Source organism: Perognathus longimembris, chromosome 4 (assembly GCF_023159225.1).
Source record: "Perognathus longimembris pacificus isolate PPM17 chromosome 4, ASM2315922v1, whole genome shotgun sequence".
NCBI lineage: Eukaryota > Metazoa > Chordata > Mammalia > Rodentia > Heteromyidae > Perognathus > Perognathus longimembris.
The window spans coordinates 27,268,909-27,288,941 of NC_063164.1; positions in this window are offsets into that span (position 1 = coordinate 27,268,909).

Below are 20,033 nucleotides of genomic sequence, written 5' to 3' on the forward strand. Positions count from 1 at the left end.
AGTGAGATAAAGCTATAGTAATAAAAACAGCTTGGTATTGGCACCGGAACAGGCCTGAAAACCAATGGAACAGAATTGAAGACCCAGAAATGAACCCACAGAACTACGCCTACTTAATCTTTGATAAAGGAGCTAAAACAATAGTTTGGAAGAAAGATAGCCTCTTTAACAAATGGTGCTGGCAAAACTGGCTCAACACATGCAAAAAACTAAAACTAGATCCTTATATATCACCCTGCACCAAAATCAATTCCAAGTGGATTAAAGACCTCGAAATCAAAACAGACACCCTGAAAACACTAAAGGAAGGAGTAGGAGAAACACTTGGGCTCCTTGGCACAGGACGGAACTTCCTTAACAAAGACCCAGAAAGAGTACAAATCAAAGAAAGATTGGACAAATGGTACTGCATCAAACCGCAGAGCTTCTGCAGGGCAAAGGACATAGCTCACAAGATAAACAGAAAGCCCACAGACTGGGAGAAGATCTTTACCGGCCATACAACGGACAAAGGCCTCATATCTAAAATATATGCAGAACTAAAAAAATTACCTTCCTCCAAAACAAAACCGCAAAGAACCAACAGCACCCTCAACAAGTGGGCTAAAGACTTACAAAGAGACTTCTCTGATGAGGAAATGAGAATGGCCAAAAGACATATGAAAAAGTGCTGTACATCAATGGCCATAAAAGAAATGCAAATCAAAACAACATTGAGATTCCATCTCACCCCAGTAAGAATGTCATATATCAAGAAAACTAACAATAACAATTGTTGGAGGGGATGTGGCCAAAAGGGAACCCTACTTCATTGTTGGTGGGAATGTAAACTGGTTCAGCCACTCCGGAAAGCAGTATGGAGATTCCTCAGAAGGCTAAAATATAGAACTCCCCTATGACCCAGCACCCCACTTTTGGGTATCTATCCAAAAGACCACAAACAAAATCACAGTAAAGCCACCAGCACAACAATGTTCATAGCAGCGCAATTTGTCATAGCTAGAATCTGGAACCAACCCAGATGCCCCTCAGTAGACGAATGGATCAGGAAAATGTGGTACATATACACAATGGAATTTTATGCCTCTATCAGAAAGAATGACATTGCCCCATTTGTAAGGAAATGGAAGGACTTGGAAAAAATTATACTAAGTGAAGTGAGCCAGACCCAAAGAAACATGGACTCTATGGTCTCCCTTATTGGGAATAATTAGCACAGGTTTAGGCAAGTCACAGCAGAGGATCATAAGAGCCCAGTAGCTATACCCTTATGAACACATAAGATGATGCTAAGTGAAATGAACTACATGTTATGGAAACGATTGTTATATCACAGTTGTAACTACTTTCAACCCATGTGTATCTGTAGCTTCTATTATTGATGATGTTCTTGTATCACCTTCCTGTGGTTGTACCTACACTATCTCTGTAATCTTATCTGAGTATATTGGAAACCGTTTTACTGGTATTAGAACTAGGAAATTGAAAGGGAATACCAAAATTGAGAGACACAGGGTGAAAAAAGACAAACAACTACAAAAGCAATACTTGCAAAACTGTTTGGTCTAAGTGAACTGAACACCTCATGGGAGGAAAGGGAAAGGGGGTGGGGGAGGGGGGTATGAGGGACGAGGTAACAAACAGTACACAAAATGTATCCAATGCCTAATGTATGAAAATGTAACCTCTCTGTACATCAGTTTGATTAGAAAAATTTGAAAAAAAAAATAAACTTAGTGAGTCCCCATCACAAGCAATCAGCTAGGTATGGTAGACAGTGCCTGTGGTTCTAGCTAGGCAGGAAGCCATAGGTAGGAGGATCACAATCTGAGGTATGCTCTGGGGAAAAAGTTCCAGACCTTACCTGAAAAATAACTTAGAAAAGAAAAATAAGGCCAGGGACATGATTCAAGTGGTAGAACATCTGCCTAGCAAGTATGAGGCCCTGAGATCAAACTCTGGTGTCAAAATGACAATGATGATGATGATGATAATGGTGTTAGGCATGCTAGATTCAAAGATTTCAGCCAGCTTTATGGCATAGCATGAACAACTCTCCTTGAATGAATTTTTCTAAAATGTGAAGGATTTCAGGGAAGACACTTGCCATCCTTGGAGTACAGCCATAACCTATTGCCCTCCCCTCCCCTGGGTCACTATCCTGAGCCACCAGGAATCAAGTGACAGGCCTGCATCTAAATGTCAGCTCCTATTTTTGTCCCAGCTTTGCAAAACCAGGTGCTTCCTGCTGGCAACCCAAATCACTTCTCCCAGAAACCTCAAAAACGGCAGACAGGACACTCGTGCAACCCTGGGACATGTGAAACAATGATTTTCTGCAAAACTCTAAGAAGAGGTGTTTTTTGTTGTTGTTGTTGTTGTTGTTTATTTTTTCCTGAACCATTTTGAAACCCCCTGTTGAGGCAGGCACCCCATTGCAGTTCTTCCCCCCAGACCCCAGTTCATAGATTCTGCTCCAGCTTTAGCTCTCACTCCTCTCTTCTGGACCCTCTGCCCCTAATACTGCATCCCATAAAATACCTTTTTCCGTCTCTCATCCTTAATTTTTAAAAAATAATCTAAAGGATTGCACAATGAACATAATTAATCTTTCCAATTCTCCACTAAAGTCTGAAGAAGAAAAAAATCGCTTTTCTCTGTTAGAGGACAGAGAAAAGCCCCACTTCCTGAGTGTTCAGTCTGAGACTCCAGCCCGGGGCGCCACCATTGTGCTCCACGCTGGGATAGTAGAAAGCCAGCGCTTTCTCCCGGGGGGAGGACGATAGGACCAGGACACTGGCTTTCCCCGTGTCTGTACAGGAGAAGCCGTACCCCACCATCAACGCTACTGTGATGTGAAAAGTAGGCATGTTTGGTCACCTTTAGCTTAGTTTGTAAAAAATGAACAGCACCACCTCCAGCACCTGCATAGCAAAACACGCAAAATCCTGAGTTCAAACCTCAAACAACTTGATAATGGACTGTGTGCGACTTTGATTCTTGATTTCCCCTCTGTTCCGTTCATGCTCCTGCTGCCGTACAATGAAGATAGGCATCATCTCACTTGGTGCTAGAGACAGGAGCAGGTGTGGGCTCCCAGGAAAGGGACGCGCATTGCACCGAAGTGCGTATGTGCATTTCTGCAGGGAGTTTTAAGTCTGTGGAACTGGGGAAGATCTCCTAATGGAAATGAGCTCCAGCTGAGATCTAAAGGAAGAAGACAAGCAACCAGGATAAGGAGTAAACAGAAAGGCCTCTGGTGACAGACAGCATGGCACTTCCCAGAAACGCAGGTTCCAGAATGGCTGAGCAGAAGAGTCAGACAGGGGCCTTGCACAGGGACAACCGTCTGGTGGCACAGACACTCAGATGCAAAGGAAGTCTTTTAGTAGAAAGCATGAGAAACGCATGACCTTTCTGCCTGAGCCTTTTACAACGACAGTCTTGGTGCAGAGCCTAGATCTCAAGCGATCTTCTCCACCTCCCCCCTTTATTTCATCCTTTTAAACCCCAGAGCCTACCTTATCCCCTCCCAAAGGCCCCCTGCCAAGTTTTCTGGCTGCCTGTCCAGCCCATTGCAGCACTTCCAGGGTTCTTTTGTTGTCCCCCTTCCCCAATGTCTTTCCCTAACCCAATTAGTGATAAGAATAAAACGTTAGGACAACAGAAAGCAGAACTGGCTCCAACTCTTAGTCCCCCTCCCCCTTTCCAGTGAACTGTGGGAAAACACAAGGCTCGCGGGATCTGTTTTAAATGATGTCTTGGTCATTTTGTGTCTAGGGAAGAATTTACTGGCTGTTAAAAATGCATTAGCAAGTAGACCCCAAGCCTCCTGAGCCATGTCAACCTCTCCATCCCCACCCCTCCCCCAGTCCCATTTCAAGAACAGAATGACTGATAACCACAAAAGCCATCTCTCTCTCTTTCACACACACAAACACACACACACACATACACACACACACACACACACACCAGACCTATCAAACATTAAAAATGGTCTTTTCCGATAAAAACAGGAAGGAGGGAAGGAAGGAAGGAAGGAAGGAAGGAAGGAAGGAAGGAAGGAAGGAGGGAGGGAGGGAAGGAAGGAAGGAAGAAGGGAGAAAGAGAGATGGGGAGAGGGAGGGAGGGAAAGGAAAGAAAGGAAGGAAGGAAGGAAGGAAGGAAGGAAGGAAGAAGAAGGAAAGGAAGAAAGAAAGAAAGAAAGAAAGAAAGAAAGAAAGAAAGAAAGAAAGAAAAAAAGAAAGAAAGAAAGAAAGAAAGAAAGAAAGAAAGAAAGAAAGAAAGAAAGAAAGAAAGGAAGGAAGGAAGGAAGGAAGAAGGGAGAAAGAGAGATGGGGAGAGGGAGGGAGGGAAAGGAAAGAAAGGAAGGAAGGAAGGAAGGAAGGAAGGAAGAAGGGAGAAAGAGAGATGGGGAGAGGGAGGGAGGGAAAGGAAAGAAAGGAAGGAAGGAAGGAAGGAAGGAAGGAAGAAAGAAAGAAAGAAAGAAAAGAAAGAAAGAAAGAAAGAAAGAAAGAAAGAAAGAAAGAAAGAAAGAAAGAAAGGAAGGAAGGAAGGAAGGAAGGAAGGAAGGAAGGAGGGAGGGAAGAAATAACAAAAGAAGGGAGGGAGGGTGGGAGGAAGGAAGGAAGTATGGAAGGAAGGAAGGGAAGGAAGGCCATTTCAACAACAAACAAAAAATTATTTATCTCCATCCTTCTTCTATCTACTAGCTCTCTGGTACCTGCAGTGAAATACACTGACCCATAGGTGGCAGAAGATGACTGCTAAATACCTGGTTCAGCCCTGACAGACTCAGTCTGCATTTTCATTCTAAGCCTGCATTTTCAAGACTGCAGCCATTTTGGCTATAACCACGAATGAGTGGTGTGACTTCCATTTCTCTGTTGCTGTTGGATTGTATTACAGAGAAGGAACTTGCATCTCGTCATTTTCAGAAGCCCCCTCTGGCACTGAAATCCCATGCTACTGGAAAATTAGCCCAATTCATCAAGACAGTAGTAGTGGCCAGTGTGCCTCTACTCCAAGTGTGCTGTGTAAGAATTCCAGCTCTTCCATATGTCTACCCTGTGCCTTAGAACTTGTGTGGTTCCCACCACCTCCCTCATTTGGGAGCCCAGCTCTGGCCATTAGCACCAGGCCAGAGTGGATGGGCTACACTGGGTTGTTGCTCTCCTGTTATATTTGTTTAGTAATAATGGTGTGGCAAGCCTGACCTTTGCCTCAGGAAACCCTCACAATGATCTACTGAACCTGGGAGAATGATTTGCAGGTGAGGAAGAAGAGGCCAAGTGTTTTTCAGTCTCAAGATGTTGGCCCAAAGACAGAATCCAGCAAACGTTCAACTCAACTGGCCATGCGTGTGTCTCCATGCTTTGTTTGTGTGCGTCCTCCTAATGTTAATCGCTCTGTTTTTTAGGTTGGTTTATTTGTTTCTTTGCATTATGCTGGGAATCATACATACTCAGGACTTCTCACATGATAGATAAATATTCGAACAGAGTTACAGTGGTGATCCTTAGCCCCACTGCTACTAACACTAGAGAATTTGCATGGCTTGAGCACCATCATAATATCAATATTACCAAACTACAGTGCAGAGCACTTCCCAAGTGTGGGCATTGTTTAAAGCAGTTATGTCATACTCACAGCAGCCTTGGAAGTCAACTAAAGCATTATTATTAATACCCAATTTACATATGAGGAGGTGGAGGCACAAAGACCAGAGTTGCAATGTCTCAATTCAACAATTTCAAGTCTAAGAAGCTGAAATAAAATATAAAAGGTAAGATGCTCTTGAATGCTACTCAAAAGTTAAACGTGGAATTAGCACCCGATCCAGCAATCCCACTCCTAGGTATCTACCCAGAAGTTAAAACAAGACTCAGCTACTTGTATATCACTATTCCTAGAAGTGCATGCACAGTAGCCAAAAGATGGACATAACCAAGATGTCCAGTGACAGATAGAGTGATAAAAAATGTAATATACGATGTGATATAATCCAGCCATAAACAGGAATGGAGTTTGATGCCTGTTTCAGTGTGGAAAACCTTGGAAACACTGAGTGAAAGGAGAGACCGGACAGGACAAGCATTGTGTGGTTCTATTGATAGGAGGTACTAAGTTCATAAAGAAGTTAACAGTATGCAAGGGAAAGAGGGATGAAGCATGATTGTTTAATGAGTACAGTGTGACCATGTGGGATGAAAGTTCTAGAAATGGATAGAAGCAACAATCCCCCAACATCATGATATACTTAATACCAGTGAAATTAACACTGAAAAATGGTCAAAATGCTAAAAAGTTATGTTATGTATACTTTACCACAATAAAAATGCAAAATAGTCTTTAAAAATTCAGAGTAGGGCTGGTAATATGGCTTAGTGGTAGAGTGGTTGCCTTACATGCATGAAGCCCTAGGTTTGATTCCTCAGCACCATATAAACAGAAAAAGTCAGATGTGGCTCTGTGACTCAAGTGGTGGAGTGTTAGCCTTGAGCAAAAAGAAGCCGGGGACAGTGCTCAGACCCTGAGTCCAAGCCCCGGGACTGGCAAAAAAAAAATATATATATATAGAGTATTTGCTTAGCAAGAGCAAAGACCTGTATCCAAACCCCAGTGCCAGAAATACAAAAACAAACTTAGGAGGTACCTAAGCTATGTGTCTTTATTTGCCAAATCTTGAACCGTTGGGGGCAACAGTGAGTCAAGCTAACAATTTATTTCTCTAGTCCCAGCAGATACGAGGGCCAGGTGATTGATTGTAAACTGCCCAATCAGATTGTAAGCTCCTGGTCATTGAGCTGGGAGTCTGGGATCTTTTACTGAAAGTCCTCAATCCACCTTTGGTGCTCCCTTATGCGCCATACCTACAGCATGGAGCATAGGCACAGTGACTAGAATTCCGGTAACTGTCTAGACGCTACCAAGGGAACTGAGGACTCAAGGGGGGACTGGGGTAAGAACTAGAGAGGCAGAACAGAAAGAAGAAGGATCTTGAGATGCCACTGACTTTGTGGAATAGGGTCCTCCAGCTCATGCCAGCAGTTTTCAGGTGTTTTCTACCAGCTGCTCACAGCACAACTCCTAACAGTTCAGCACATTAACTCCCATTTATTACTGTCACTGTAGGTTTTTATTATCCAGAACAGGTTGCCCCGGGCCAGGGTTAGTTTGACAGTATCAGAAACACACAGAGGACTACTTGATATTCATACAAATCCTGGAGGATCTGAGAAAACAGCCCTGGCTGTCTTACTGCCCCAGATGCCAGCATAGAAGGGAGAGACATCATTACCTGTCCCCCAAGGCAGCTTTGTTGAGCAGTGCACTGCCTGGGTGGGAAGGGTGGGCCTCTGCAGAGTACCAGCAGCCTAGGAGGCATCCTGCTTCTTCTTCTCTGCTAGATTTAAAGGGCAGTGACACAAGTTAATGTGATGATGAATTTCCCCAAGACAGTGCCAGTCAGCTGACCCATCCATCATCATCATCATCATCATTATCATCCAGGTGAGTCACATCCTCCCTCTCATAGTTCCTGAACTTCCTGTGCCCAGTTGACCTTTGCCTGGACTCCTCCACCCCAAGCCAACAACTTCCTGGTGGATCCACGCCCTGTCCTTGTGAGCTCAGGAACTGCTCCACCAGAATCTTGCCATCTGGCATTCCGCTGGGAGTCTGCCCTGCCCTTCCACCCCCCCCCCCCCCGCCCCACTCTGTCCATTTACACTCTGTGACCTCCTTCACTACTTTGAGCCAGCTCAGCACTGTTGGGTGTTTGAGATACACAGGCTGGGTTAACCTTGCAATTCTAATTCCTAGGCATACCAGAATACTTTGTTCAGAGTCTGGTATGGGCATGCCAGTTGTCCCAGCACTCAGGAGGCAGAGACAGGAGGATCATGAGGACAGGAATAACTAGGGATATGAAACTTTTCAAAATAGCACAGCAACAAGGGATTCATTAAACTGTGGGACAGCCATTAAATATAATGGCATGCAGCCATTTAAGAAAACGAGGCAGGGCTGGGGATATAGCCTAGTGGCAAGAGTGCCTGCCTCGGATACACGAGGCCCTAGGTTCGATTCCCCAGCACCACATATACAGAAAACGGCCAGAAGCGGCGCTGTGGCTCAAGTGGCAGAGTGCTAGCCTTGAGCGGGAAGAAGCCAGGGACAGTGCTCAGGCTCTGAGTCCAAGGCCCAGGACTGGCCAAAAAAAAAAAAAAAAAAAAAAAAAAGAAAACGAGGCAAACTTTTTCCTAACAATATAAAATTACCCAAGATAGCATGTAAAAGGGGAAAATAAGGAGTAATATGGACATATATATGCATACATACCTATATAAATATATTGATACACATGTAGCTATACTTGCATATACACATACATTAACTATACCTTTAATATATTCACATATATCTGTAACTAGAATATAAAATCTCTGTGATACATACACATAATACTTAATCAAACTGTCTTTGAAAAGATGTAATAATAAATGACAACTGGTGGCCATCAATCTACTGCAGCCACATCTGTGAAGGCTCTTAGCCCCCAATTCTGCCCAGAGCAGTTCTAACCAATGGTAATGAGAACTGATGTATGGCGGGACCCCTCAGTAGTGGGGAGATGGCCCCCATATTTCCCAGGAGAATTTAGTTCCAGTTATCCTCAGGGCCCACCCTTTATTGGCTTTGTTCCCACCCCTGTCTCATTCTTCTCATTTTTGCGAGGGTTATTCTGGAATCACCTGCTAGTGAGTGCTCTCCTCTAAAACACCTCAACCCAAAGTTTGCACTTAGGGATTCCCAAAGGAAGATGCAATTGTTTCACCTAAACTCCCTCCCTCTGATAGTTGCTGTGCTTGGTGGTCTGTGTACTACCCATGGCAAGCTGTTCCTACCAGCAGTCCAGTCAGTCAGTGCCCCTAGAGACAATCACATTAGCCATGCCAGTTGAGCCTTCCCAAGCTTGCTATTTGCAACCTCAAGCTAATTCTTCAGTGCCTGATACCAGTTCCTTTCTCCTTGCCCTGAAATGCTATCCTTACACTGGCAATGTCCAGCATAGTGTCCCGTTCCACCTCCTGTCCCTCCCCTCAGAATTGCCTCCCACTTATCGACCTAGAGAAGCAGCAACAGTGAATGTCTGCTGCTTCCCCTATCTGAGAGTGTCTAAGCATTTCATAAACGTTTATGTGTTTTCTTGGATGGCTAATTCCCCTTGAGACTTCTTTGTGTATAATATGGGATGACTCTGGAACCAGACAATGTGGGCTCTCATCCTTGCTCCATCATTTATTTACCAGTCTGTGACCTTGGTAAATTGATTTAATCTCTTATCTATAACAATAAGATGGCACCAGGCCTACCTCCTATATCAGTTTAAAGAATGAATGAATCAACACATGTAAGTCCATAGGATAGAGCCTAAAATATCCTAAGATTTAAAAACATTGGCTATTTTGTGCATTGCTCAGATGCTCTGACGATGTTATTGTTGAAAGAACCTATTTTATTTTTGAAAGTCTTATTGTCTTTTTTATTATTGAATATTGTGCATATATTCATGTTTGTGTTCTTATTTTCTCTATTATTTCTTATTTTGTTCTCTATTTCCCCAGACTAATTCCTCCATCTGTACTCATTAACCTAACCATTAATTTGTCATATAAGATTCTGATTCATAAATGGTTCTTTCTGCCAGGCATAGTGATACACACCTGCACTCCCATCTACTCAGGCGGTAGATGTGAGAGAATCCATAAATTCAAAACATACACATCTCCTGTTGTTATTAAAAGTTAACTCTCCTTCCTTTTGACCTACTTTTCTCCACTATTGCCCACCAAAAAGAGTTTCACTCCTACTGTTCAAACCCCTCTCACAATAGTCATTCACAATTATCAAATTGCTCCTTTAAAAGAAAAGAAAAGCAAGGTCTTCTCTACTCCTATTGATCTACCTTTTACAGCATTGAAGAGTGTCAGTGATAGCTTCTATCAGTTATGATTTATGAAGAATTTAACATAAAACTCCATTGTTCGGAGTTTTAGAAATGCTGGGACAGGAGTGAGGGATTGGACAGAGAAAGAAGTCAGAAAAGACACATTCATGAACACATTGGGTAAGATGGCTCCGTCTTTCTAGGGACATCTCAGTGATGGCAGAAAGCAAGCTCAGCCCTCTTCCCAACAAGCCAAGAAAGGTGGGGTCTTCTTCCACAAACTCGCACCTGTCATTACCTTCCAGCACCTTCAGTCAGCATCATGTGAAGACAAGTGTGTCAGGAGAAACCTCCAACAGAAAATTGCAAATGCTGGCAGCAAGAAGCCGCTGGTATCTATGGCAACAGGGGGTATAGCCAGGGCACGGGCAGATTCTGCTCCTAAGACAAACACAGTTCTTTTACTATGGAGACTGCAGAACCCAAAAATACAATGCAAGCAAAGTATGGCCAGCACAATTCCAGATGGGGACAAATGAGATGAAGAAAATAAAGCCATGTGATTTTCGAGCAACTGATCATGGCATCTGATGAGTTGAACTGTGTGTGACTCTCTTCCCCAAATCCTCTTACAGAGAAAATCACGTTAAAGCAAAGTCATCAGCGTGAGACTGGATCCGAGGTAATTGGTGTCTTTATTTTTTTTTAAAGGGGAGTTTGAAGCCGGGCGCTGGTGGTACATGCCTGTAATTCTAACTACTCAGGAGTCTGAGGTCATGAGAATCACAATTCAAGACCAGCTCAGGCAGAAAAAAAAAGTGAGATCTCATCTCAACAGAAGAAAAGATGAGTGTGGTAGTGTACATCTGTTATTCCAGCTATGTAAGAAGCATAAATAGGAAAATTAAGATCCCGCCTGGGTAAAAAGTAATCTGAGCAAAAAGGCTCACTGAGTTCAAACAGCCTACTCTGAGTTCAAACTCCACTACTGTGCCAAAGAAAGGGAGGAAGAAGAATTTTGGACACAAATAGAGGAAAGACATATGACAACACAAAGGGAGAAACCAGCGATGTCCTGCCAGAGGCCTGGAACAGATTCTCCTTCAAAGCCCCCAGAAAGAAACAAACCTAGCAACATAGTGATTCAGATTTTCAGCTTCAAGAACCTGAGACCATTTTTTATGGTATAAGACACTCAATCTGTGGTACTTTGTTACAGCAGCCCTTAAAAACTAATATACTGGGTGTCTACTAATTGGATGCAGTAGTAGGGAAGAAAAGCCCCCAGTGGGACTGAGGTAGGTAATTCTAGACAGAAAATAGCAGTCATTGCCCTGGGAAGGACTGGGTATGCTCAGAGAACAGAGAGGGGACCACTGTGGCTGGATTCAGTGGACATGGAAAAGAAGGTTTCAGGACAAGGTCACACTCTTAAGTCATGGCTACAAATCTGGATCTTAGCCAAAGTGCAGTGGGAAACAGTGAGTACTTAAGCAGATAAATGACATACTCTCTTTTGTAGATGTTTAGACAGGCCATGATCAGAGGCAGGTAGACACCCCCAGGAGTCTGATGGTCCAGAACAGAGATGTTAGCGTTCTGGACAAGACTCAGTGAGATGATGCCAATGGAAAGGGAAAGAAGAGAACAAATTAAAATAGAATTAGATGTTGATAAGACTCGGGGATGGGAGGAGATGGGGGTCATTTACTGAAATGGGAAAACCTGGAAATAGCCAAGGTTGAGGTTAAGAAGAAAGGATATTCCTCCTCTCCAATCCTCTCCTCTCATCTCGTCTCCCCTCTCTCCTCTCCCCTCCCCTCCTTCTCATTCCCCATTCCCCTCTCCTGCTCTCTTCTTCCTTCTCTTCTCCTCACTTCCCATCTTGTCCCTTCCCCTCTCCTCCTCTTCCTTCCCTTTCCTTTCTTTCCCCTCCCCTCTCCTGTACTGGCATCTCCAATACTGGCCCCTTTTGCTTTCCTCTTTCCCCCTTGGACTCTCTCCATCCTTCTTTTGGGCTCTTCCTCCTCTATGCACAGAAATGTTGACCTTTCACATTCTTTCTTGTTGCTCTCTATACTCTCCCAGGGTGATTTCACCATTCCCAAGAGTCTAGTATCCCCTACATGTCAATGATTGGTTCTGCCTCTCTCCAGAGTACTAAGAGTATGTTTTTTCAGTGTCTTGTAGATTTCCCACATGATAATTCAAATATGGTACTCAGGCACCTCTCAGCCCATCCTTGCCAGGCATAGCTACCTGTCCTGTGACTCTATATGTCTGCTAGTAACTTAGACATCCACCTGTTCTCCCTTCTTCTCATGCCTTCCCTCATCACTGCCACATATTTTTCTTCAAGTTCCATGACAGTTTAATATGCAGAATTAAAATTAAAAGGAGAGAGTTAGGAATTCAGATTTTAAATAGCATTAGTGACATAGCCAAAGTAGAAAGGCCTGCTTTCAAGGTATTTTTCTTATGAAACATTATGAGGTTATCTGAAAGAATGAGTGATTGAGTATTTGCTTGATGAAAACAAAAAAAAAATCCCTAGAGGAAAACAGATGGGGTGGGGGGAATCTTAGGGCTAGAAAACAAGAACAAAGGATTTACCAACTCGTTTTGTCATGTGCTTGACATTTGTTCATTTTCTCTCTCTGGGCCTCAGTATTCTAATCTGCCAAATGGCTATAAAAATTAATACCATTGCTACCCACCTCACAAAAAGCTTCACTATAAAGGAAAAATTATCATACATAAATAGAAGCAAATAGAATAGCAAATGAATAATTCACTGTTACCTAAGAAGAACTCACCCCTGAAATAAAGAAGTCATCTAATATGTGGATATCTACTAATACTACATTGATATAGCAAAGCAGCCATACAATAAGGAAACATGCCAAGAAACTGAAAAACATCAATATTAATTTAGAATTAAAAAAAACTCTTACCAAGTTAAGCAAAGTTCTCTTATTTCTGGCTTCTTGGTTAGTTATATTTTACTACATGATTCTCATAGACATAGGTGTAAGGAAAAGAGTTGCAAACATCTATTCTTTTAAAAGAAATTGTTGAGTTTTAATCAAAGTTACAGAAAGGCTTTCAGTGATAACAATTATGAAAGAATAGAATTCGAAATCAAGTTTCCTTATTTGAAACCATTTTAAAAGGCTGATACTTGTGGCATTGTTTTCTTTTGTGTGCATGTTATTGGTCATGGCCTTAATTTATTAATGCAGTCTTGAATCAGAAATGCAATCTCCAATAATAACAAGGTGAAAGAACTCTTGCTCTGGACGTAGGCCTGAGCTCAGCAGTCTACAGGCAAGAACACAAAACAAATTTTAATCTATCTTTTTAAAGGAAATTGACTACAGACATTCCTATCTCTTTCTAACAACTCAAGCTGACTATAATTGGAACACAAAGACCCGTCATTCAGCTCTCCCACCCCTGGCCTTTCCCGCTGCTTCCACACCATGCAATGAATGCTGGCAGGCCTGAATCATTTCCAAGTCACTGGGAATGTATTACAGTCAGCAGAGCTGTATTTATGTCTACTTTCTTCAGTATAAAAATGATTCGCCTGTGTTGCAAGCTAGAGAAACACAGTGCATTATTATTGAAAAGGCTCTGAGCAACCATGTCTAGACCAGTGGTTTTCAGCCCTGACTGAACATTAGAATAACTATGGGCCTTTTCTGAAAAACCCAATGGTGCCCAGTCTACACCCTCAAAGAGTCTAGCTAAGTAGTTCTAGTGAGAGGCCTTGCCTTTCCTATTTTTGAAAAGCTCCCCCAAGTGATTCAAACATATAAATAACCACAGCTAGAAACCACTACTGCAGCTTAACCTTTGCATAATTTGAGCAAATGGAGATACAGAATGCCAGCTAGGTAATGGCAGATCTCACTGGCTGACAGGAAATTCCTAGGCTAGAAAAAGTTTTCCAAACCTTGTAAATAGACAAAAAAAAAGCTTGTGACTACTCAATGTCTCAATAAAACACTGTTATAAGCCTACACAAGGGCCAACTGACTCTAGGGGAATTTTTACGCTGACCACTAATAAAGGTCAGATATTTTAAGTCTGTAAGTAGTAGATGTTAACTTGTGGGGGGAAAAAAAGGATATTATATGATGCAAATGAGTCCTTGCATAATAAAGACAGATGATTATAAATAACCCAGAGAAAGATGGGACTTTATTTCCCTGTGGGAAATAAACAAGTTTTATATCTAGTTTAGCAACCATATCACAGCATTTCTCTAGGATTACAGTTTGAGACCAGTTCAGGCCAAAAAAAAAAAAAAAAGAGTTCATGTGATCTCATTCGAATCAATGATTTGAGTATGGTGGAAAATGGCTGAAATCCCAGCTACATAGGAGGCATAAGCAAGAGCATCACAGCTTGTGGCCAGCTTGATCTCACCAGAAAAATAACTAAAGAAAAAAGTGCTGTTTGTGTGGTTAAATAGTAGAGTACATGTAAAACCCTGAGGTAAAATCCTGGTCCTGCCCCAAAAGAAGAGGAGAGAGTTGGGGAGAGGACAAGAGGGGAGGGGAGGAGTTGTTGCTCACACCAGGTTGAAAATAGCTCCTTCCTGCAATAGCCAGAGTGAAACACCCTTACACTTCCATAGCTCATTAGGAATAGAATCAGTATCCAGGAAAATTAGCCCTAAATATTGCTCTGATCGCAACTGACAAAGCTGAAATGACATTAAAGAACCAAACTATTTCCAAAGAACTACATCGAGAACCAGCCTTAAGAATACTTAGGGTAATATAAAAATAACCAGAAATCTGGTGACTTATATCTGAAACTCTAGCTAGCTCTGAGGATCATGGTTCAAAGCTAGACCAGATAGAAGTGCCTAGGAGACTCTATTTCCAATTAACCAGCAAAATGCTAGACCTTGGAGGTGTAGTTCAAGTAGTGGAACAGAGCTGTGAGCAAAGTAAGCAGAGCCCTGTAACGCACACAATACAAAAACAAAAACAGCCAGCATTCAACCAGGTTAAACTTACAATGTCTGGCATCTATCTAATCCCAAACAATTAGACAGGTAAAGAAGCAGGAAAACACAATGAAAAGAAATACCAATCATTAGAAATGGTAGACCTATTAGAACCAGTGGCTAAGACATTAAAATTTATATTTGTTATAACCAAGAAGGCAAAAAAACCCTGACATTTATTTTAGATGAATCAAACAAATCTTCTAGAAATGAGATGTCTGAAATTTAAAATGCTCTGAGTAGAATAAACAAGGGAGTGGACACTAAATAAGATAAAGTACGTGAACTTGAAGGTGGCAAGAAACCATGTGCAATGAAACCCCTAGAAAAAGCAGGCTGACAAAACTGAATGGACAAGCATCAGAGATCTTCAAGAAGTCCAAGATACATGAAATTAGAGAAATGAAATTTCTGGCAGAAAATTGATGGAAATTGTCAAACCATAGATACAAGATGCAAGCTACTTATCCAACATCAAGCATAAGAAACACAATTTCCATTAAGGTATACCATAGTCAAACTTTACAATAAAGAGAAAATCTCCAAAGCACTTAGAGGAAAACAAAACAAAACATAAGGTGGTACTATCTCCCTGGGTCTGTGACTGGTTCAGTTGAACTCATCTGGCCTTAAGAAACCATAATGGATAGACTGTACAATCGCTAGGCTGAGAGAACATGGCTTTGACTCTCAAGTAGAGCTTATAAAATGCAACCACAATTTCTAGTGGGCACTAGATGTTTTAAATTTATTAATGCTTCTCTGCAGAGCAAGAACTAAACTGAGAGACATATTGGGTATCAATTGTAAACAACACTCAAAATAAATAAATTAAGCAATACTTCTAAGAATGAAAATGAAAAAATTTTAAACCCATGATTAATAAAACACCAAAATGTTGAGTAAACGCATAATCTGACCTTGTATTTTCCCTGGTCTTTAGAAGTCATTTTGACATCTTTAAGTGATTCCTTTTTGTCCCTTTAATTACTCCAGCCCTTCCACTCATTGCTCTGATCTCAGTTTGGTGCAAAGACCAGAAACATCTAAAAGCCATCACCTCTCTTCATTCTTTCCTTTTCTTCTTTTGTTCTCTTTCTTTCTTTCTCTCCCTCTTTCCTGTCTCTCTTTTCTTCTTTCTCTCTCTCTCTCCCTTTCTCTTTGAGACAGATTCTTTGTATGTAGCTCAGGCTAGCCTAGAACTTTTGATCTTGTCCTGGCCTCCTGAATACTGGGAATACAGTATGTAATACCATGTTCAGTTTTCCTTCTCTCTCATTGGTTTCTATTTCCTTGATTTATATCTTCCTAGAGTCATAAGGAGCTATCTTCTTCAAATCCAGATTACATTCCCTAAAATGATTGCCTCTGTGCTAGACTTAGCAAAAAATTGAAATATTTTAACAAAGCACTTCTCATAAAATGGATGGCTGAGAATAAATGCAAAACTTTACTGAGAAAAAAAGTGGAGTTTTGTCAATTAAGTGCAATTGAGAGGATTTTGTAATTTAATAGAGCTATTTTGTTGCTATGGTTGCAACTTTGCATTGGCAACTTTACTAGGAGACTTGTGATCGGCACACTGTTCCCACTTCTTGCATCTGCCCACATGCTCCGGACAGGGATTCAGCAAACTGGCTTCTAGCCCTCACCTCCTCCACCACCCCAGAGAGAGCACATTCTTCAGTGAAGATCTGGACTCCTTAGAGGCAGGAAGTTAGACCTGGCTCCTGCTTGAGTGCACATTGTCAAAGCACAGAACATTGACCAGCTTCCTGCATGAGGCTTCATAACCCTTCACCTCTTTGGCATATATATCTATGAGATCACTATGACATCATTCATTTATTTTAATAATTGCACTCTTGGAAATGTATTTTTTAAATGAATTTAACCACCAAAAAGTTATACCACTTAAAAATTTTGATGTTCTTCCTTAGAGCAATTCTTATGGAATATTTTGCAAGCTAAGAATGACTTCACAATAATTTTTCTGAGCTTTCTCATTTAGTTTTCTCTTTCCTATCCTGCCCTTACCAATGTTTCTTGTAGCATGTATACCCATTCAACCTTGTCTCTCTGAAATCTGATTCTCAGATCTGATCATAGACATGTCTCCTGACAAGTAAAGATGAAATAGTAAACAAGGAGCAGCACAGAGCCCTTGGGGACCTGCCTGGGGACAGCACCTAAGACCAGTGGTCCTGATGCATGGAAAGAGCTATCGTCATGAGCTTCCTTCAGGACCTGATTGCTTCCAACTGATCTCCACTCTGTAGTGCCCTCTCCTACTTGTCTCCACTATCCAACCTCAACAATCCATCTAACTGCAATTCTGCCTGTATGCTGCCCCAGCTTGAAATCCTGCAAATTTCCTGTTATCAAAGCTTCTTAAAATAACAGATGAGCCATTTATTTGTTTATTCATTCATTTGGGGGCTTGATCTCAGGGAGTGAGCTTTTTCATTCAAGGATGGCCCTCTACCACTTGAGCCATGGCTCCATTCCTGACCCTTTGGCAGTTAATCAAAGATAAGAGTCTCACAGAGACTTTCTTGCATGGGCTGTCTCCAAACTTTGATCCCCAGATCTCAGCCCCCTCAGTATCTATGATTATAGTCATGAGCCACCATCATGTGCCCAGGATACATGAGCCTTTCTGTGATTTGGAGCCCACCTTCTACTCTGACCTGATTCTTCAGTATCCATGTTCCTTTCCATATCTCCAAACCCACCATCAACATACACACACACACACACACACACACACACACACACACACACACACACACACACACACAGAGAGAGTTAAGCTAGCCATACCAAATTCCGTATCTCCCAGCACCCCTAATGTCCCATGCTTCTTTACATCACTGTATGAGACTTTCTCAGATTGACCTATAGTCACTAGTCCTGGGTCTTCTATGTCTACATTTTCTTTTTCTTTTCTTTTGACCAGTACTGGACCTTGAGCTTGGGGTCTGTACACTCTCCCCGAGCTTTAAGCTCATGTGCTCAAGACTAGTGTTCTACCACCTAAACCATAGCTCCAGTTCTAGCTTTTCATCGTTAATTGGAGTCTCACAGACTTTCTTGGCCATGCTGGCTTCAAATCCTGATCCTCAGATCCCACACTCCTGAGTAGCTAGGATTATAGGTGTGAGCTACCAGGGCCCTGCTAATGTCTACAGTTTCTAATTTCACTGAAGATACCAAGCAAGTGGGGCTCTTGGAAAATATGGAAATTACTAGGCTCAGACCCTAAAGATTCTGTTCAAATTGTATCTGAGATAGTCATCTGCAAAAATGTATAGATTTAACAAGTACAAGTGATTCTTATTATAATTCTATAATAATTGCTTAAGTCCTCCAATTCATTTTTGTTAATTTTTATTGTCATGGTGATGTACAGAGAGGTTACAGTTGCATACATAAGATAGTGAGTACATTTCTTTTCCAACTTGTTACCCCCTCTCTCATTTTTCTCCCACTTTCCCTCCTCCCCAACACCCCCCACCAGGTTGCACAGTTGGTTTCCCATTTAATTTTATACTAATTTTTGCTATCATATTTTTCAAAAAAATTATTTATTGCATCTGAGTTTTCATATTTGTTATTAAGTTATGTATTCCATTATCCTACAATTCTTTTAATCTCCTCCCTTTCTGTAGTCATGTTTCCTTTCTTACCTCAAATATTATGCATTTCCCTCTTTCTCTTTTTCCTTAATCAAACTCTTAGAGGACTGGCTTCTACAAAGAACCAATTTTCAGATTTATTCAGCTTTGCTTTTACTATTTTAAATTTCTATTTTAGTAATTTCATCAACTTTCTATATTATCTCTTAAGTTACATGCACTCAGAAAGTGTGCTATCTGTGCTTTGACTTAATACTATATGATTAAATGAACATGGTTTAACCATGATTTCAAAGTTCCTTTGTAGCCCTTTTTCTCCTCTGAATATCTTATGTTGAAGTCTTTGGGTTGTTTACTTGAAGTCTTTCAAGTGAATTCCTCAGATCTTAAGTTCTGTTCTGATGGTTTTGTTTATACTTCCTCTCTATAGCCACTGGCTCCTGCTGTTATTTTTCTTTGTCTGTTCTTGAAGATACTTAAGCTGTAGCAGTCCTGAGAGTGATGGAAATGCACCAATCTCTGACCCTTAACCCACTGCACAAGTGCAAAGGTTCTATTTCCTTGCTGAGCATTTGGTAGGTTACCACTATTTTCCATGGGTCTTTTGTGTTTTCAACCTCAGTATTGGAGAAAACTCAGCTTTCCCTTTCAGCTTCCTAGAGATCTACAATGGTAGGCACATCCATATTAACCAATGTCAAGTGTCCAGCGGTACCTCCTAGATTTCAGATCTGCCTACAGGCTTTATCTTGGTTGTATGTCTCTAGTTCATGCCTTCAGAGTCATCTGCTTCTTACCTGGGCTCTGAGTAAGTCTCAGAGCAGTTTCAGGTTGGAGTTCATAGCAATTAATGAGAAGGAAAAGCAAGATTTATTGAGCCCTCATCTTGCCCTGTTTCATGTTCGATATATCCCTTGACATGTAAGTATTATAGAGGGTCAAAGTTGTCACTCACTGATGTAATAGGTCTCCTCCTCCACTAATCTCCTTTTTCTTGCCCAATATACCCACTATCACCATCTCTCCCTCAAAAAGTATTCTTTTTGGTCAACATACCAATAAATTCAACTCCAGGGGACCTGGGCTATCAAGAAAAGGTGTCTTCTATTTGAACTCTTTTTATCCAGGGGATAAAAGACCCTAGCTGTCTATATTTCAAAGTGGAAACCAAGAAAACACAATAATTTGCTTCAGTCCTAACTAACAGTCCTAACAGTTTGGCCAACAGATACTATTAAGGGACTTTGACTCTTGTTATGGTGAAACAAAGGGCTTGAGATGACTGACAAATTGTTCTTAGTGACAATATCAGCATCATGAGTCTAATTAATGGTGGTAGCATTGAGATGCGTGGAACCCCTGGCCATGTTTACTACAGCCAAACCTCCAGTGGTTTCTGTAATGATTCAGCTCTCTC